The sequence below is a fragment of the Mauremys mutica genome, chromosome 7 (assembly GCF_020497125.1).
Source record: "Mauremys mutica isolate MM-2020 ecotype Southern chromosome 7, ASM2049712v1, whole genome shotgun sequence".
NCBI classification, from domain to species: Eukaryota; Metazoa; Chordata; order Testudines; family Geoemydidae; genus Mauremys; species Mauremys mutica.
The window spans coordinates 123132365-123148872 of NC_059078.1; the positions used below are offsets into that span (position 1 = coordinate 123132365).

Below are 16508 nucleotides of genomic sequence, written 5' to 3' on the forward strand. Positions count from 1 at the left end.
CATTGTGGGTTGTTGGTCTCTGATTCTATGCAAGGAATGAAAAACAAAATAAAGGCCTACCCCTGCAGCTGTCCATTGGGAAGTATCAAACTGCCATATTAACTGGGATTCGATGGGGCCATTAAGTTAACGTGCTTCCCAAAGCCAGTCTTTGTCTTAGATGTTTCCTCATGTTTCAGTGACTGAGAGTGTCAATAAAACACCAAGGAAGCTCGTTGTCAGAAAAATTACAGTTGTGCACCTGGGAGAAGCTATTCATTCTGGGGACAGGGCTTTCAGTCAAGACCAATTTAAGTGCCTGCTTCAACAGCAATTTTGTAGCATCACATGTAGCATCCCTCCATTGTGATCAGGAGCTGGACTCCTGGAAACTTCCAGCTCCTGGAAACAATGGCCACCATTGTCTTCTCAAGCCTACCTTTGCAAAGGCACCTTATGCTCAACTTTAGAGCAGCACTTTCTGAGCTCAGTGGTAATTGGCTGATTAAGTATGGCTAATGCTGCCAGAGTGTGAGCTGATTGCATAATGGTGCTAATTAGTAACTGCCAGAGCTCATTCCAGTTATCAGCCTTTATGAATGTCATTTATAAAGGTAAGAGGCCCCACCACTGCTTGCTGCAGCATTAGTAATGGCTTCCATCACCCAGAGCAAGAAGCAACCAGCCTCCCACTGAGGCTGTGCAAAGGGTAGCACAAAGGAAGCTGGGGAGTGGTGTTGCTCTCCGTGAGAGCCGAGTTATGCAGTGAGATTTCACCTAGTAATTCCGGAAAGGAAAGGAGCTCCAATAGCCCTTTCTGCCATTGCTGAAATGAAAAGTGAGTATGTACCTTCAGCTGGGGGCCCTCTCACAATATACCCCCTCTCAGCCAGGCTCTGGAGGGGCACAGAGAAGAGGTAGACCTATTCCAGACGCCTGAAGCATTGCATTGGGTAGCGGAGGGAGAGCGAAGTGCCCAATGTCCACTCTGACTCGGGCCTATTGTCACCTCAGTGACACGGTGCATTTTTCAGACATATTCTCGCTCTTCTGAAGTTTACGATGGGGTGCATTGTTGCAGTGCTTTGAGTCCAGTCTGGCTAGGTTTTCCATGCATGGCTCCTTTGCACATAGCTGACACTGTGCATGCAGTGTGCACGAATGTGTGCAAGGCTGGTTTGTATTCCCCGTAGGCATTACTTTTCCTTTGCTGGCTATAGCAGATAGAAACAACAGTACAGGGGTGGCCAAGCTGAGCCTGAGAAGGAGCCAGAATTTACCAATGTACATTGCTAAAGAGCCACAGTAATACGTCAGCAGCCCCCCCCCCCCAGCTCCCTGCCCCCCACCTGCTGATCAGCGCCTCCCCCTCCCTCCCGATCATCTGTTTTGTGGAGTGCAGGAGGCTCCGGGGGGGGAGGGGGAGGAGCGAGGGCACGGCAGGCTCAGAGGAGGGGACGGGAAGGGTTGGAGTGAGGGCAGGGCCTGTGGCAAAGCCATGGGTTGAGCAGTGAGCACCCCCCAGCACTTTGGAAAGTCGGTGTCTGTAGCTCCAGCCCCAGAGTTGGTTCCTGTACAAGGAGCTGCATATTAACTTCTGAAAGCCACATGTGGCTCCAGAGCCACAAGTAAATTTTAAAAATTCCTCCCAGACGGTGGTTTAAGAACCAAAAAGCCTGACATGGCCATGAAAATACGGCTGTATGGTAACCCCACCAAAAGTTCTTTTTAAAGAAGATGAGCCTGAGCTAGAAATGAGCTCTGTTTCACACGTGAGTCCCAGCTGCTCCCTGCCCCCGTTATTGAAGCAGGTGTGCAGGGTTCCTGCCCTGGGAACTGCAGGGCACCAGTGGATGTGGGGCTGGCTGCAGACAGGGTTGTGGGGCAGGGCTAGCTAGAGGCAAAGGGTGCGGGGCTGGCTGCGGGCAGGGCAGGGGGTGCGGCAGGGGCTGGCTGGAGGCAGCAGGGGTTGGCTGCGGGCAGGGGGTGCCCACTCTGTGGGTGCTCCAGCCCCAGAGCACCCACAGGGAAAAACTGGTGGGTGGAGAGCACCCACCGGCAGCTTCCCGCCGTGCCCCCCCACCCTAGCTCACCTCCGCTCTGCATCCTCCCCTGAGTGCGCTGCCGCTGCTCCGCTTCTCCCCCCTCCCTCCCAGGCTTGCTGCGGAAACAGCTGTTTCGTGGCAAGCCTGGGAGGGAGGGGGGTGGAGGGAAAAATGGGGCACGCCCGGGGGGAGGCAGCGGGGCCAGGGATTTGGGGAAGGGGTTGGAATGGGGGCAGGGCTGGAGATCAGGGATAGGGGGCTTGAGCACCCAACGGCTAGGCTTACTATGCCTCCCTATTTTCCTGGACAGGTTCGGCTTTTTGGAAATTCCTCCCAGATGTGGATTTGAGAACCAAAAAGCTGGACATGTCCGGGAAAATATGGATGTATGGTAACCCTAGCCACAGGTTGGCCACCCCTGTGATAGTACATTAATGTTTCCTGGGACATTCATTCTCTATGCTACTGGAGGCATGCTGAATGATGTAACCTGGTCCACTATAGCTTACTGTGTAGCTTTAACTATTATTCATAGACTTTAAGGTCTGAAGGGACCATTATGATTATCTAGTCTGACCTCCTGCACAATGCAGGCCACAGAATCTCACCCATCCACTTCTATAACAAACCCCTAACCTATGTCTGAGTTATTGAAGTCCTCAAATTGTGGTTTGAAGACCTCAAGCTGCGGAGAATTCTCCAGCAAGTGACCCGTGCCCCATGCTGCAGAGGAAGGTGAAAAACCTCCAGGGCCTCTGCCAATCTGCCCTGGAGGAAAATTCCTTCCCTACCCCAAATATGGCGATCAGTTAAACCCTGAGCATGTGGGCAAGACTCACCCGCCAGATACCCAGGAAAGAATTCTCTGTAGTAACTCAGATCCCAACCCATCTAACATCCCATCACAGACCACGGGGCATACTTACCTGCTGATAATCAAACATCAATTGCCAAATTAATTGCCAAAATTAGGCTATCCCATCATACCATCCCCTCCATAAACTTATCAAGCTTAGTCTTAAAGCCAGATATGTCTTTTGGACCCACTACTCCCCTTGGAAGGCTGTTCCAGAACTTCACTCCTCTAATGGTTAGAAACCTTCGTCTAATTTCAAGTCTAAACTTCCTAGTGTCCAATTTATATCCATTTGGTCTTGTGTCCACATTGGTACTAAGCTAATATTAATCCTTCTGATATATTTATAAAGAGCAATCATATCCCCCTCAACCTTCTTTTGGTTAGGCTAAACAAGCCAAGCTCTTTGAGTCTCCTTTCATAAGACAGGTTTTCCATTCCTCGGATCATCCTAGTAGCCCGTCTCTGAACCTGTTCCAGTTTGAATTCATCCTTCTTAAACATGGGAGACCAGAACTGCACACAGTATTCCAGATGAGGTCTCACCAGTGCCTTGTATAACGGTACTAACAACTCCTTATCTTTGCTGGAAATACCTCACCTGATGCATCCTAAAACTGCATTAGCTTTTTTAACAGCCATATCACATTGGCAGCTCATAGTCATCCTGTGATCAACCAATACTCCGAGGTCCTTCTCCTCCTCTGTTACTTCCAAATGATGTGTCCCCAATTTATAACTAAAATTCTTGTTATTAATCCCTAAATGCATGACCTTGCACTTTTCACTATTAAATTTCATCCTATTACTATTACTATTACTCCAGTTTACAAGGTCATCCAGATCTTCCTGTATGATATCCTGGTCCTTCTCTGTGTTAGCAATACCTCCCAGCTTTCTGTCATCCGCAAACTTTATTACCACATTCCCATTTTGTGCCAAGGTCAGTAATAAAAAAGTTAAATAAGATTGGCCCCAAAACTGATCCCTGAGGAACTCCACTAGTAACCTCCTTCCAGCCTGACAGTTCACCTTTCAGTACGACCCATTGTAGTCTCCCCTTTAACCAGTTCCTTATCCACCTTTCAATTTTCATATTGATCCGCATCTTTTCCAATTTAACTAATAATTCCCCATGTGGAACCGTGTCAAATGCCTTACTGAAATTGAGGTAAATTAGATCCACTGCTTTTCCTTTGTATAAAAAAATCTGTTACCGTCTCAAAGAAGGAGATCATTTTGGTTTGGCACGATCTACCTTTTGTAAAACCATGTTGTATTTTGTCCCAATTACCATTGACCTCAATGTCCTTAACTTCTTTCTCCTAAAAACTATTGCATGACAATGAACCATTGTAGCTTAAACATTACACTTCACTGGTAGAGCCTCACCTTAGCCATACTGCAGCTGGCAGTATACGGAGGGAAAGACAACAAGCCCCAGTGCACGGTCTTCGCAGTGTACTATACAAGGCATTCTGGAAGTGCAGTGCTTGTAGAAAGAGCAGACAAGCAGCGTGTGGCTTCTGAAATATTTGCTTGATGCCTGTGTCACAGTTACCAGGCTAATTACACCTCTGCCCCTTCCTGGTCCCAGGCCTCAAACCATCACCTTTCTTGAGGTGGAATCATGTGATTCTCCCACTCTCAGAGCAGGCCCTGGGCTGCAATCCCCTATATACCAACTGTGGTCATATCAGCAGGCCTGAGTTAGGTTCAGTACCTTCTGGTCTCTTCCTTTGGGGAGCAAGGAGTCTCCTGAGATCAGATAGCCTTCACCAAGTAAATTTGCTTATTTAGAACTAAGGCATTTCAGAGAAAACGATCTTCAAACAATAAAACAGTCTATACACATTCAAATCTTTCCCCGGAGAGCTGGGCAAGGCCTTAACTGTTTAGGCCTTTTCACACGACCTGTACCTGTGCCCCGCGTCAGTCTGGTCTTTCCCCAACCATCTCTGAGAGTTTTGGAACCATTCAGGGTCCCTTTGCTCTTCAGGCTCCTGGCCTTGGCTAAACAGCTGTCTGACTTCAGGCTGGAGCCTGGAAGTAGCATCCTCAGCGGTAGCAGCTCGGCCACTGTCTTGTAATCGTCCCACCTTTGGTGGGCTGTTTACCTAGAATCGTTGTGTTGCCTTCCTCCTTGTTCTTCCAACAGTCACATATCAAGTTAGATTGTTACTATATAGCCATATTGGGTTATTAGACTTTCCATGTGACTGTCTCCCCAACCACAGAACATGCAGTATTCATACAATTATTCTAATTCCTTATTCTTACATTATTACTTTGCAGCTTTACATCTACCAATGCCCAATCCTGTAGGGTGCGCAGCGCTCTCAACTTCTGCTGGAATCACGAGGCAGCATTCAGGCCCGAGGGCCGTAAACATCAGGAATGTTTGGGTGATAATAACTGTTCACATTTACAGACGCTGTTCTGCAAAGTAATTGGTCATCAAAGGCCCAGAAACAAGCTGTGATAGCCTGCCTATAAAAGAGCTGCTCTAATCCTTACAATCTTTATACACAAGCAGGCATCCTGCACGTAAAAATGTATTATCCTTCTATTATCTGGGCATTTTATGGGAGCTAGCTTGCTTCTTCCCCCTCCCCCCTTAGTTACGAACACACTCAAAAAGGACAGCCTGCCGTATTTTGCAGAGGGAAACATCTGGCAGATAAATAAATCAAGGGCTACCTTCAAAGCTGGGGGAATACGAGCTGTCTAAATATTATTTGGAGAAGTGACCATTTGAAGTTCTTCAGTTATTAAGTTCATTAGGAGTGCTAATGAAAGTACTGCAGAGAAAATGACAGAGACCAGGATGAGAGAAAGATGGAAGGATTAACAAAAAAAACAAACAAACCCACACACATTTCTCCATTCTCCATATTATTTATGGCCATTATAAAATGGCAGTGCACTTCAGGAAAAAAATAACCACAACGTAATAAAACACAAATGTATGCAGACATAATCCATGTTAAAGCCCTAGATTCTACTGAACAAAGCTTTACAGTTTTGGGCCCAGTTTTGGGAGGGAGTTAAAAAAAGAAGTTAGGACAAAAAACAAACAAACTAACCACCCTCTCTCTCTCTCTCTCTCAAAAAAAAATAAAAAATCATATAGTCCAGGGGTTGGCAACCTTTCAGAAGTGCTGTGCCGAGTCTTCATTTATTCACTCTAATTTAAGGTTTGGCGTGCCAGTAATACATTTTAATGTTTTTAGAAGGTCTTTCTATAGGTCTATAATATATATCTAAACTATTGTTGTATGTAAAGTAAATAAGGTTTCAAAATGTTTAAGAAGCTTCATTTAAAACTAAATTAAAATGCAGAGCCTCCCAGACTGGTGGCCAGGACCTGAACAGTGTGAGTGCCACTGAAAATCAGCTCGTGTGCCGCCTTCGGCACACATGCCGTAGACTATATCGGGGTAGGCAACCTATCAGCCATAGTTCTGGTCAGGGCCCCTGGTTATTCCATGGAATTTTCCATAGAATTCCCCTGTTGTCACAGAATTGTGCGCCAGAATCTCAGCTTTGACTCATTTTTAAAAATACCTTTCTAAATCTTATGGCAGTGTAAACCAATAAAGGGCTGAGTGCCTGAGTCTGCAGACAGCCCGAAATAATAGCATGAAGAGGTGTGAGCTACACCATTCATCTCAATTAGCCCCCCACCCACCCTTGGATGGCTGTAGAATATGGCATTTTTCTGAGGCTCAGTGTGGCATTTTGTTTTCAGCATCCTACACTGTAAAGTCAATGTCAGGAGACTGAAGGACCAGGGAGTGGAGCCAGCCCACCCAGACAGCAAAGCAAAAAAACCACATCCTCAAAAATTAATGGATTTATAGATTATAGAGCCAGAAGGGACCATTCTGATCATCTAGTCTAACCCCCTGTACGACACAGGCCATGGGACTTCCCTGTATTAATTCCTGTTTGAACTAGAGAATATATTTCAGAAAAACACCATCAGAACCAGAACAGATCCCTGTGGAACTCCACTTGAGACCTCCCTCCAATCCAACATCATTAATAGTTATTCTTTGTTTGGCCTTGTTTAACCAATTATGTATCCACTTAATGGTAGTTCCACCGAGCCCGCATTTCTCCAGCTTATCAGAATGTCATGTGGGACTATATCAAAAGCCTTGCTGAAGTCCAGGTATATTCTGTTAAAATTCCCCATTAATACTAGCTCATGTGTGTTAGCTAACCTTGTTACCTACCTGTAGAATGACTGATACACTTCCTTTTCCTGATTTGGATTTGCTGATTACCCTCACCATAACACTGCTATTGTTCTTTTCCTTTGGTATCCTCACCCAGAGACTCTCAGTAGGTCTGTTGCTCACTTCCTCTTGGAGCAAGTGTATACATTGTTGATATACAGCCCAACACATCCACCTTTTTTCCCAAACCTTTCAGAACAAGCTATATCCCTCAGTGCTGTTACTCCAGTCAGGGGAGTTGTCCCACCAAGTCTCCATGATGTCAATTAAGTCATAATTTTCTTTATCTACCATGACTTCCAGTTCATCCTGCTTGTTTCCCACACGCCTTGCATTTGTATACAGGCATCGAAGATATTTTGCAGACCGCCCCGTTGCTTTTCTTCGTGCCTTTTTAATGAAGTTGTGATTTCTAGACCCTTCTCCAGAAATGAGCCCCTTTCCCTTGGCTTCGTTATTTGAGCCTAGATGCGCATTGGCCAGATTTTTGTCACCATCCCCCACAGGACCTACTTTAAAACTCTCCTTATCAGGTTATCCAGACTATGTCCAAAGATGCTCTGCCCCGTATTTGGTAGATGGAGCCCATCCCCGCACAGTAATCCTCTTTCCTGGAACATCAGCTCATTTTGAAGAAGCCAAAGCCCTCTCACTGATACCACCCGCGTAGAGTTGCATTTACTTCCATGACTTGATGCTCCCTGCCCAGGCCTTTTCCTTCAACAGGGAGGATGGACGAGAACCCCACTGGCACCCCAAACTCTTTTATCCTTCTTCCCAGAGACACCATCTGCAGTGATCCACCCAAGTTCATTCTTGACAGTATCGTTGGTGCCCATGTGGATAAGTAGGGAGGGGTATTGGTCTGAAAGCTTGATGAGTCTTGACAGACTCTGTCATGTCTTGAATTCTAGCTCCAGGCAAGCACACTTCTCGGGATTTCCAGTCTGGACAGCAGATGTATGACTCTGCCTCCTCAGAGGTAGGCCCCGACCAACACCACCCTTCTTCTCTTGGGACTGGTGGTCATGATACCCCCATCCCTAGGACAATGCATGCCATGCCTTCCAGTCAATGGGATCTCCTTCTGATCCCTTAACTCAGATGACCCTTCCAAGGTATTCTCAGCAGTAGTACCTGTGCAGAGCCTGAAAGTGGTTGCTGGCCTCCATCTGTGTTGGGGGTATATTGGTTCTCCTCCTCCTCCTCCTGGAGGACACATGCTGCCAAATTTCTTCTGTGTTTTCAGTCCCCCTGCACTTCCTTCTCCAATTCTTAGGCATGCTGTGCCCTCAGTACCAAATCCTGACTTCTATCCAGGAAGTCTTCATTTTCTCTGATGCAATGCAGGGTTGTTACTTGGAGCTCTAGTCCTTTAACCTTTTCTTCCAGTATGGAGACCAGCTTGCACTTTGTGCAGAAAAAGTCACTTCTATCCTCTGGGAGAAAGCAAAACATGGCACATCCTATGTAGGTCACAACCTATCTATATGCACTATCCATATTATCCCTATCATCTATTCTGACCTCTTGCATAACATAGGCCAGAAAACCTCACTTAATTTTTGCATCAAGCCCATAAAATCTGTGAGAGCTATTTCACAGCTTTTAGGAAGATATCCAGTCTTGACCACAAGTGATGGTAATGTCAGTACACGTGTGTCACCCCTAGAACCAACTCACCTTTCCCCTTGCTCATGTAGCAAACAGAGGGATTCTTGGCTGGATTGCCCAAATACGACATTGCTAGAGTACAGGCAGGTTTGCTGCCTGCATGATAACTTACAAGGCAATCCTGAACACCCATTAAGCCTCTAATTGTAGCCGCAATTCAGCTAATTACAAAACGAAACTTAGAATCTCTTCTCTCTCCATTTTCGCTCTTTCCCCTCAATGGCATTAAAAGGATTTGCATAAAGACTGTCAAGGAAGGAGTTGATAGCACAGAGTTGAGCAATGGAATAAATCTTGACTGAATCACCAGTGTGTGTGTGTGTCTCTCTCTCTCTCTCCCTCTCTTATAGAGTCCTTGAAAGAGAGAGAAAGAACTGTCCAAAGGACAGAGAATCAGGAGGCCTCGTCTCTCTTAACTCTGCTGTCCTTGGATGACCTTAATCTGACTACCTATGTACTTATATGGGCCTCAGTCATCACCATAGTATCCGAGAACCTCCATAGCATCTTACAGAAGATACTTAACCCCTTTTTGTCTGTTTCCCCTTCTGTAAATCAGAGATAACACTGACCAACTCCACAGTGGCTTCCTCACACACAGGTTCATTAATGTGTGTAAAGCACTCATATGGAAAGCGGTAGGGAAGAGCGCGCTATTACACAGTCAGGAGCCGTGTTGAGTGCTCTCCGCTCCTCTCAATGCCAGCTGCAGTTGAGGGCCCTTAACACCTTGAGGACGAGGTCCTCAGCAAATTGCACGAGCGCAGCAATGAAAATATCCAATCTTGCCACTGATGAAATGGATGGCAAATCTCCAGCTGACTTCAACAATGCAAGATCAGATCCAAAATAAGGAGCCGCAGCGCTCATGAAAATCCAGTGACCAAAACATCCTGCCTCCCTCCTTCATTGCCTAATCCTGCCCCACTGAACTTAATGGCAAAAATTCTATGGTCTTCAGTGGGAACAGGATCAAAAGTCGCAAACCTCATGTGTTTGCCCCTCAACGTTTGCGTGAACTGGGAGTCTGAAAGCTGCCAAGAGCAATAGTTTTATATAGGAGTCAGTTGTTTTTTCTGGGAGTGCAGGGACCTGGCAAGAGGAAAGTGAGCAGCTTTATAAGCCAAGAACCAAAATGCCGCATTTTAAATGCATGCTTAAGGCCAATTTTTGGCACAAGATCCATCTCCTCTGCTCCCCTTATTGTCTGGGGCATTGTGCTTAGATCTCCCCACCATACTGATTAGTTCTGAAAACGGCTCCCTTTTCTCTTTGCCCGTACGTATTAATGTCTCTTCCACTGCTATTATATTTTGTTTTAGCTTTGTAACTGTTTTATTTGCTTCTGTAATACATTTTAGGGTGCCCACTATATACAATAAGGCCTTGAATTGTATTGGTACTGGATTTCAGAGCCCCATGCATTAATATTAAAAGATCTTCTTAGATTCTCCGCTATTAAAATCTAGCTATGTCATTTCTGGGTGGCTTCTTGCTGGCACTACACAAGATGGGTCACAGTCACAACAACATTTTGGGACCTATCAGGCAGTTTTTAATTTATTTAATATGTGGCATGTTGAATTTATAGATGTCTAGTTTCTTAAGCAATATGTTGTGTTGTACCAAGTCAAATATGTTACAGAAATTGAGGTATATCATATTGAGACCGGATTTGGGGTTAGGGAGGAATTTTCCCCAGGTCAGATTAGCAGGAACCTCTGCCTTCCTCTGCAGCATGGGGTGTAGATGGCCTTCTGGGACCATCCAGACATATCCAATCAATTACGTACCATTGCAGGGGCTCCAGACTCTGATCATCTCAGTCTCTCCCATTATCTGCCTGTGGCACATAAAAGTTTAGACTCCTGAGGACTGAACTGCTTTAATTTATCTCAATACATTGGTATCTGGGTGAAATTTAATGGCCTGTGTTGTACTAGATGATCTAATGGTTCCTTCTCTCCCTAAACTCTATGAAACTATGAAGCAGTTTATCAACAAGACTTGTAATCTCATTAAAAAAATAGATATCAAGGAGGTTGACAAGATCCATTTTTCATAACCCCCTGTTGATTGGCATTAATTTTATTACCCTAATCGTTGTTCATGAATTTTATGTCAATTCTCATTTCCAGCAACAAGCCATATAGGTATGTGTTTGTGAGGGGATAGAAGGATGAGAAAGAAGGCTATTTTATGATGACTGAGTGAGGATAATGAACCACTGGAACAGATTACCATGGGACACAGGAAATTCTCTATCATTCAGTCTTTAAATCACAATTGGATGTCTTCCTGACTGACACCATAAATTGAAGAGTTTGATGCAGCAACTACTGGGGAATGTCCCATGTCAGTGGCTCTCAACCTTTCCAGACTACTGTACCCCTCTCAGGAGTCTGATTGGTCTTGCGTACCCCCAACTTTCACCTCACTTAACTTATTGCTTACAAAATCAGACATTTTTTAAAGTGTCACAGCGCACAATTACTGAAAAATTGCTGACTTTCTCACAGTTACCATACAATTATAAAAGCAATTTGAATATAACATTGTACTTACATTTCAGTGTATAGTATATAGAGCAGTATAAACAAGTCATTGTCTGTATGAAAATTTAGCTTGCACTGACTTTGCTAGTGCTTTCTATGTAGCCTTTTGTAAAATTAGGCCAACATCTAGATGAGTTGATGTACCCCCTGGAAGACTTGTGTACAGTGATGCATTCGGGCCTTAAAATGGACACAGTAGAATTAAGTTTAACACTGCCATGTAATTTAGGGCTTGTTGCCATGGTATTTGGTGCCCTAGGTAGTATATAGAGTCTTGGTCTATCTGCACATACAGTCTGGTGATGGGTGTCAGAAGAAAACCCTGCCCAGATAGAGTAACCAAACCAGACAAACATGAAGCCACATGAGGAAATGCATACACCTTTGCCATGCACTCTCTGCAAACACTAATGCTGGTGAAACTCCACTGCACACAAAGGACATCAGCATGGTCAAAACTAATTCATCTTAAAATGTGTATATTTGCGGAAAGTTGTGCAGTCTCTATTGAATTCTAATTATGGTGTAAGATGAGACAACTCAAAGCAGAGCGCTCTAAAAGGCAGCAATGGAATTACTGTTCCAAAGGATAAAAAAAGAGATGGGCTAGCCAATTCCTGTGAACAGATGCAGCTCTGCTGAAACAGCAACAGTAGCAACACCCAAAGGACCTGCAACAGCAGGTTCTTGGCTGCAAATTCCCTTCTGAATGCCATCTTGCCGCTTCTTTTCAGAAACAAGCAGACAAAGCACTACACACATGCTGTACCTGAGATATCTGGCAAGGGGAATTCAGAGGGGGTGGGATGCTTCAAAATACACCATCCTGTGCCAAAATGTTGGGAAGTTCTGGGGACTAAGTCAAAATTTAGATATCCACATGGGGCTCTCAGGGACCTCATAAAATATCAGGGTTGGAAGGGACCTAAGGAGATCATCTTGTCCAATCCCCTGCTCAAAGCAAGACCAGTCCCCAACTATTTTTTTGCCCCAGATCCCTAAATGGCCCCCTCAAGGATTGAACTCACAACCATGGGTTTAACAGCCAATGCTCAAATCACTGAGCTATCCCTCCCTCCAGTGATGTTATAACTAAGAGCACCTATGCTAGAGTTGATGAACAAATACAGAACACCATTAAATATAGCACGTTTCATAGAATGGTTTAAAAACACTGGCCTTCTGCTTTCCTAGCTGTAAAACAGGGATAAAAATGCTATTCTGGACCTTTAAAATAGAGCTGAGTGAATAACTGATTTTCCAGTTCAGCCCCCAATTCACTACATCCGGGAGGGTGGAGAGGAAGAGGTGCAAATTGATTCGTTTCAAACCAAAACTGATTTTTTTTCCAGTTTTTTTTCCCCACCAAATGAATAATCAAAAAAATTAATTCATTTAGGACCCAAAGAAACCCAAGATGAAAGGGAAAAAAAATCAAAACAAAAATGAACTTTTTCAGGCTTTTGTTTCATTTCATTTTGGGGTTGTATTTTGATGCAAAGTGATTTTTCTTCATTTTTTGTTTCGTTTGTGGGTGTTTTGAACCTTTTAAAATATAGCTAATTTCTAAATAAAGCATTTTGAAATGAAAAGTCAAAATGTTTCATTTCAAAATGAACAAGCCATTTTGACTTTGCTGACAAAAATCCATTTTTCTTATCCAAAACTATTCACCAAATTCAACCTAAATTCACGAATTGTTTTGGTGTCTTGGAAAATGCATTTTCCAATTAATTTACCATTCACTGAAGAAGACCACCAAGCTCCATTTCAAAATTACATCTTGTCAGCAGGGCATTTCCTTCTTTGCAGAGCAAATTTTGGTGAAGAGCACGGAGATCCTATAAGACAGGAATCTCTCTCTTCCTACAGGGCAGGAGGATTTTTAAAGGTCAAGGGCTCTACTTCTACTAACTTTTGAAAAGTATTTTGAGATTCCCAGGTAAAACTTATTTTGGCCTTGAGTCCCTCACATTGGTCACTCCCTCCTGCCGTATGGAGTAAGCATATGAATAGGAAAGCTGAATATTTGCCTTCACAGTTTTAGACCCAGATTTTCTGAATTGTGTAGTGTAGGCATGAGGGACTCACCCCTGTGGCACCTCCTACTGTCATCCTGTGAATTAGCTTTTCCAGCCTTGGAGCGCCCTCTGCAGGCCGGTGTCCCAATGCTGCTGCTTGGCCCCCGGGTCCCTCCTAGGACTCCGGTGCCCTGTTATCTGAAGTGCTGCCCCCTGGCAATACACCCCTCAGTTACAGGGTCTCCCCTCCCCAGGGAACCCCCACCCACTAACCCCACCTCACATCAGTCGTAGGCTACTGCCAATCACCACCTAGCCCCCGCTCCCTGGGGCAGACTGCAGTATAAGCCACTCATCACAGGCGAGGGGGTTTTGGACCTGCTGCCTTCCTCTACCACCCAGTACCTCTATGGGGCCTTGGACAAAGCCCTTCAGCCTGGGGAGTTGCCAGCCTGGAGCTCCCCAGCTCCTCTGGCCTTTCCCCAGCCCTGCCTCACTCTAGCTACCCTGAACGTCCCAGCAGCCAGGCCCCTCTCTCTCTCTGAAAGCAGAGAGAGACTGAGTGCTCCCCGGTCCACTGCCCTCTTACATAGGGCCAGCTGCGGCCCGACTGGGGCATGGCCCAGCTGTGGCTGCTTCCCCAATCAGCCCAGCCTAAGGCTCCCAGCCCCAGCCCTCTCCAAGGGCTGGCTTTTAACCCTTTCAGGCTGGGAGCGGGTGACCACCCCGCTACATGTAGGCACTTTGCATGCCTGATATGCACACACAAACAACCCTATGATACATGTACTTGTGATTAACCCACGTACAACCGGCCATTTCTATGTTCACTTTATGTGTAAAGTAGTCAAGAAAAATGTATGTATAATATTCATCACCAGGAACTGAAGTCGGGACTTCCAGAACGGAAAGCTCCAGTATCAAGAGCTTGAGCCAGGTTGAGCTTTTTGGAGCCAGGTTCACAAGCAGAAGGCTGTAACTGATCCGCACTGTTTGGGGTTCAGGTACAGAGGGGGACATGTAACACCCACTGACCAGCAAGCTGTGCCTACTTGCACATAGGAGCCTGAGTGTATTATGGACAAAATAACCCAAGCATACTGTGACATCTCTGTACCCCAAAGCAACCCCCTGGCACCCCCATACTTACCATGGTGATAGAATTAGGATATGTACCATGGTGATAGAATTAGGATATGTTTTGTACAAAGTATGCCTTGTGAGGTATCATTCTAAAAGCCTTAATCTGTTGAACGTTAACATCCTCTTGGATTGTATATGTTGCCATTGTATGTGAAGTCATGGGGGTTTTGCTACATGTGTGTTACTGAAATATGTTGTGAAGTTGGAAACACCCACAACAAGCATTTCAGGTACAACAATGGAGAGGCCAGACAGCGTTTATGGCCCATTAAGGGGAATATACACACTCACAAGGATCACCCCAGGAACCGTGTACAATGGAAACCTCTCAGAGAGAGCACATACACAATGGAGACTGTTTGACTCACATCACAGCAAAAGATCTTTCCAGCAAGCTGGAAGAAGCTATTAAAGAGGGAAGTGACGTCATCGTTTGGCCTCACTCCCTTCACAACTCAACACCTGGAAGCATGTCTGGAGGACAAAGACTGAATTAGGGAGGTGGTCCCAGGCAGAAGAGATTTCTAGCCTATGTATGCAAGATCTGTGACCTGCCTGTATTGTCTAGCGGGGGAGACTCCACTTGATCTACATCCTGTCTAGTCTGTGGAACTCAGATTGCGATTTTACTTTCTATTTCTTAGGTAACCAACTTTGATCTGTACACTTACTACTTATACTCACTTAAAATCTATCTTTCTGCAGTTAATAAATCTGTTTTCTATTTTTTAACCTAAAACAATGTGTTGCTTGAAGTGCAAGGGACATCTGCTCAGGAACAAGGGTTGGTGCATGTGCTCTCCACATTGAGGGAGGGTTGGATGGGATGATAAACTTACTCTGGTGAGGGTTCTGACCAGAGCAAGACGGAACAGCTCTGACGTTTTAGGCTGGGGAACAGGGGGGAATTGCTGCAGCCTCTCTATCGTTAGTTAATGAGTGGCTGATGAAAGCATTCATGTAATCAGCTGGGTGTGTCCCTGTCTGTGAATGGCTGTATGAGCGCAGAACCCAGACGGGTTTGCAGCTTGTACAGCATCACAGTGTGAGAGGGAGCTCAGATTAGTATGTCAGCAGTATCCCAGTTCCAGGTTGCACCCCGGGGAACCCACCACACATACCCTTACTATATTGAGATTCTGATGCAGAACTTGCTTTCAGTCCAGACCCACCAGAGACTAACAGATAGGAAAAAAGCAGAGTGAATAGGAGCGGAAAGCTTTTAATTAACAGCCTAGCTAAAATGCCATTACAATATGCAGTTTTGTTTTTATTAATTTGCTTGGATTCAGCAGGAATTCCACCAAGGAATAGAGATGAGCAGATGCAAAGGGAAACACATTAATAAATCATGAGTGTCATTAAAATTTGTAAACTAATATCTTCTGGGAAGTCTTGGCAATTAGTCTCGGGGCTTTCTTGGCAAACAAAATATTAATAAATCCAAAAGGTCCATGTTTTATAAAACCACCATCCTGTGGAAAGGTCATTGATAGAACAATTAGGCGACAAAACAAATGGACCAGCCGGCAGCCTGACTTGTGGAAGACAAACGAGTTTCCTGGAACGGGACGGCTGAGGCAGCCTAACCGAGGAAGGAGGCCAGTGCTGGGACGCAGGTCTGTGCGCCAGCATTTTACAACATGCAGATGGGAATGATCTAATTAGCATGTCCACTGGGTCACCTTTTCTTGAGTGATAAAACAACTGCTGAGTTTGCACTGTGTCATTGTGCCCCTCCATCCAGCCGTGACATAACATTAGCCTTATTGCTTGCTGAAAGAAGGAAGCTCCAGAGATGATCGGTTTGAGCCCTGCCTGTTCCCTTACAGAATGTCACAGGGAGGGAACCAATAGAATTCCATAGAAATCTTTCTTAATCTTAGAGAATACAACCGAAAATGCAATTTTTACCATTATTACTTGTATTTCAGTATCATCTAGATCAGTGCTTCTCAAAGCCGGGCCGCTGCTTGTTCAGAGAAAGCCCC

General features: G+C 45.1%; 1 protein-coding gene across 4 annotated transcripts in view; it reads right to left on the minus strand.

The window, feature by feature from the left end:
- SORCS3 (sortilin related VPS10 domain containing receptor 3) overlaps positions 1 to 16508 on the minus strand; it is a 465994-nt gene that overhangs the window by 281253 nt on the left and 168233 nt on the right. The gene's annotated exons all lie outside the window — the stretch shown is intronic.